Below are 4,804 nucleotides of genomic sequence, written 5' to 3' on the forward strand. Positions count from 1 at the left end.
CACACACACACACACACACACACACACACACACACACACACAGAGGCATCCCTGGCTTTATACACAGGGTTTCAGTTCAATATGCCCCCAGTGTCACCATCTGCCTGTTCATCATCTGAACATCAATCTAGTCACCCATCCTTCCAACTCACCCTCATCTCCATGGTCCCAAGCGTCAGCTGCTCTGCCCTGCACCTGACTTTCCAGGTCTCTGGACGCTCTTCACCTGAAGTCCTTGCTGCGTATCTAACCACCTTGTCCTAGATAACTTTGTCTGGCGATTTGACACAGCCTAGAATCACTTGAGAAGGGAGGTTCAACTGGGGTCCACCTAGATCAGACTGGTCTATGGACATGTCTGTGGAGGATTTCCTCGATTGTTAGTGATGTAGGAGAGAGAGCCTTGCCACTGTGGGCAGCACTGTGGTGGCCCTGTGCTCTGTAAGAGAGCTAGCTGGGCATGAACCTAGGACAAGCAATAATCTTTTATGATCTCTGCCTCAAGTTCTTGTTTGAGTGTCTGCCCTGACTTCCCTCTTGATGGATTATGACCTGGATGTTTAAGCTAAAATCACACCCCCTCCCCACTGCCTTTTGCTCAGAGAGTTCTATTAGCTGTGGAAGGAGACTGGAATACACTATAACAATTCTGTCTTTCTCAGCTTTCCCTAGGGTGGGGCCTCTTTGGTTTGAATCCTTTGGGAGTCATTCTACAACCTGCATAGATACATAGTTTACAGTGTGGTGTGTAGTGTTTGAGCTGAGAGTTAATACTGGTCATTAAATTTGGCATTAAAAAACCCCCGAGTTTGCTATGTAGCCGGCTATCAAGGGAAGTCAAGATTACTCAGCAAATTGCAGCCAACAGCACTGATAAAGCGTGACAACGTTTCGTTAAGGCAGTTTGACATTGTGGAAAGATGTGAGCATATCTCTCCATGGCTCCAGCAGAGTGGGCTCATGGCCCTTCTGTGAGATGAGCAGCTGTGTGGTCCGGAGGGACGGGCACGTGTGACCTGCTGTGGGTAGAGCGGTGAGGAGCCAGCCTTGGCGAGGAGGGAGGCTTTGCGTGGGTGTTGACTGTGTGGTGGGATGCTGGAGTGAGCATGGGCTGCAGGGTGGATGCGGGGTGCGCACAGGCATGCGTGATGTGGCTTTAGCTTTTGTTCAGATTTTTCTTTTACTCTTTGTTGGCCTTTGTCCCTGTCATTGTTGAGCCTTTGTTTTCTCTCTGTTTTGCTCTTTGTTTCAACTTTCTTTAGCTTTTGTTTGGTCTCTCTTTAGCCTTTTGTTTAAACGCTGTGTGGCCTTTGTGCAGCCTTTGTGTGGCTTTTGTTGTAAAGTACAACTTGGCTGAGGACCCATCAAAAACACCTCTGTAATGAAAACCCAGACAGCGCAACCTCTCCCTATATATTCTGCATGTATTGAGGTAGCCCAGTCCCACAAGAGCCGCGTGTCCACGGGATTCTCTCTCATGCAGTAGCCACTACCTGCAGGTAAGGATTCCCAAGGCTCACGCGGCAAGGGCATACATCCCCAAGGGTTTCAGGGGAAGCCAGCCATGATGGTAGCTGGGGATGGGAGGAGGAAAAAGAACAGAGCTAGCCCAAGAGAGAAAAAACAGCCGTTTACTCTGGCCTGGGCAGAGGCACCTCAGAACCATCCTTCCTAATATCTGGGTTTGCTGCCCCAGGGAAAGATGCTCGGATTTTCTTGTTTATTATCTTTGCTGTTGCGGAGAGATCAATGGTGCTGGTGGTTTCTCCCCCAGGTCCCATTTCTTGTTTTATTTGTTGTTATGATTTAAAAAATGAGTTTCCATGGGGCCCCACCCCTCGCTAGGACTTACGTAGTTAATGGTTAATAGGGAAGAGAGACACTGTCCTTAGTCATGTATCTGGCTGGCGCTGGTAAGTTGCTCATGCTCCTACAAGGAGCCCTAATGAAACTCCTCGGATTTTACCCCTCTCCAGGGACAAAAACCACTAAAGAAGAAGGGGAGGTCAGGTGGGAAGAGGTAGTGGACCTTCGGGAGTGGAAGGAAACGGGGAGGGTGACTGAAATAATTACGTATACGTGTGAAAATATGACAAGACCCAGGATTGTGCACAATGAACATACGACAACAAAAACATCTGAAAAGGAGCAGACGGAGTTAAAAGAGAACTATGAGCGACTTTTCCTTCCTTCCTTCTCCCTTAAACACACAGCAGGATTTGTAACCAGGGGACGCAGCAGTGAGGACCAAATTCTCACCCTGACTGGAGCGATGCTGATGCTCTGTCTCATACAAAATCTCACAGGATCATGGGAACCTTCAGTCTTTGGCTGAGGAAAAAGGAAAGAGATTTGTGCCAGGGGAATAAAGCAATGAACTCCGCTATGGTGTTAGAAAGGAAATAGAGAAAAGGTTTTGAACGCCATGTGAACAGAACAGGCAGGCAGGAAATGGGCTGTAGCCAGGTGCATAGATCTGCTGTTTGGGGATTATTTAGGATGCCAGGGGTTACTGGTGAGTGAATCTCAAAATTGCTTCAAATCTACGGAAAAGTTGCAGACTTTTGAAGAACTCCAGCTGTGCCTAGTTCAGGCAAATGCTAACATTCTCCGCATTTGCTGGCTGTTCTTTCTGTGCAGACACCTGCACCTTATCCCCGCCCCCATAGAACCAAGTGCACACACATCATTAATGTCAGGAAACTAACAGCGAGCTTGCCGCTGTTCATCCGTGCGTTTAGCAGCCAGTCCAGTCTCACACACTGCTTCTGGATGTCTTGTCTCTTCAGATTCCCTTAACCTGCAAATGTGGCCAGGGCAACCATTCTCTGACAGTCTTGTTTGTTGTTGTTGGTGGTGGTGATGGTGTGTGTGTGTATTATGACTGTATGCCTGTGCAGACTTGTGTGTGTGTGTGTGTGTAGAGGTTAGAAGTCAATGTCACGTGATCTCATCCATCCTTCGCCACCTTAGTTTTTGAGACAGGGTCTCTCACTGAGTCTGGAGCCTGTTCCTAGACTCTCTAGGGGTCTGCCTGTCTCTACCCCAGTGCTGAGGTTACAGATGACGGAGCCCATGACTGGCTGTTATGTGGGTGCCGGGAATCTGAACTCAGATCCTGCACAGCGAGTATGGTGCCCACTGAGCCCAGTTAAGATGCTGGCCGCTTCTAAGCTGTTGTCAAATGTCCTTCAGCTTCGGTCTGAATGATGCTAACCGGAAACAGCTTCTAATAGGGTGATATTGACTAATGCTGTGACCAGGCCCCTGACCAGTGGGGGCACCTTCTCCCGTGGTTCCAGCACTTCCGCCCAGCATAGATCCCACCCTTCCTGGGAAAACACAGCATTAGGTCCTGTGACTGCCGTAGCTAAGGAGTCACCTGCAGTTTGATGAGGTTTTTGCTGAAAGGATCATGAGGCTGGGAACATAGCTCAGTCAGCAGCGCCCGCCTAGTGGACACAGAGCCCCAAGTTCAGTCACGGATGTTGGGTAAACTGTATAGGCGGTGGCACACACCTGTGATTCCAGCACTCAGGGGGGTCGGAAGTTCAAGGTCATCTTCAGCTACAAGGGGAGCTGGAGACCAGTCTGGGTTAAAGATCCTGCCTCAAAACACACAGACAGACAGATTATATATTCCTATGGTGAATTATTTAGCGGTAGACAATGAAGATGTTAAACCCCTCCTTTTTCTCAGTCAAAACAATTGAGGCTCAGGGTACAGAGAGCTTAGGAGGCAGGGTCTGTGGATGGCACCTGCTTCTGATGATCTAGAATTCTGCGGGGCTGGGCTGGGCCTCAGCTGGTTGCACCTACGGAATCTGATTATGTCAACTTTGAAGTTCTGTTGAAGAGCGACTAGGATTTTCAAGATCTCTGTGTGGAAATCATAAGAAACTCAAACGTTTGCAGCTGGGTTGCCCTTTGATATATGTGAATGCCATAGTGTCTGTCCCTGAGTTTGATTGCCCTTCGATATATGTGAATGCCATAGTTGTGTGTCCCTGAGCTCAGCAGGCTCGAGGTCAGGGATCCCCATGTGTTCCAGAACCCACCCCCAGCATAGACTTCTTCAAGATGTTTCTAAGGCATGCAGGTCTTCTTAATCTCAAAACCTGTGAGGTAGGAAACACCCACATCTCCTAGGTGAGAGAACAGAAAGAGGCACCCTATGATCACACCCGGCGACACCACCCTGGAACAGGGAATCATGGGACGGCACCTGCACTTCAGGGCCTCAAGGGAGACACTAGCCTCCTGAGGGACAAGTGAAAACCAGGCGTCAGGCCTCTATATTATCATTATTGTTGTTGCTGTTATTATTACCATCATAGTCCTACATTTTGAATCTTCCCAGGGTCCAAGTCCACTGAAAAAGGAGACTACCTCACTTCACCCTATTGTCCCTGTTTCTTCAAGAAGGTTTAGTCCTTGCATGAGGCAACCACACTCTCACAAGCGAATAGCCCACTAAATCATGGACTTTGAGTAAGTTGGGAACTCCAGAGCCTTCCCTATGCTGAGGAGATGAAGAAGTGGTTTTTCTTGATGTCTCAGTTTACCTGTTACCACATGGAGCTTCTCATTGACATCCGGGTTCCCAGTAGCCACACAAGGATTAGTCTTGGCACTCACCAGTACTATTGCTTACCCGATGTTAGCCAGCCATCGATGTGCACTTAGCTTAGTGTTGAAGCTTGATGTCCCCAAGAGGAAGTTAAAGAATTCTGGGGCTATGCTATACATGTGGCCACACAGAAAATAATTAAAAAAATATATGAACAATTAGCCGGGCGGTGGT

At 48.4% G+C, this 4,804-nt stretch overlaps 1 protein-coding gene across 2 annotated transcripts in view; it reads left to right on the plus strand.

The window, feature by feature from the left end:
• The first annotated feature begins 1,408 nt into the window (after positions 1-1,408).
• Mobp (myelin-associated oligodendrocyte basic protein) overlaps positions 1,409-4,804 on the plus strand; it is a 34,844-nt gene continuing 31,448 nt past the window's right edge. The window contains exon 1 of one of the 2 annotated variants that reach the window (XM_005348114.3): positions 1,409-1,499. The gene's annotated coding sequence lies outside the window, so the exon portion shown is untranslated. The remainder of the gene's footprint in view (positions 1,500-4,804) is intronic. The other variant, XM_013346588.2, reaches the window with a different exon arrangement.

Source organism: Microtus ochrogaster, chromosome 5 (genome assembly GCF_000317375.1).
Source record: "Microtus ochrogaster isolate Prairie Vole_2 chromosome 5, MicOch1.0, whole genome shotgun sequence".
Taxonomy (NCBI): domain Eukaryota; kingdom Metazoa; phylum Chordata; class Mammalia; order Rodentia; family Cricetidae; genus Microtus; species Microtus ochrogaster.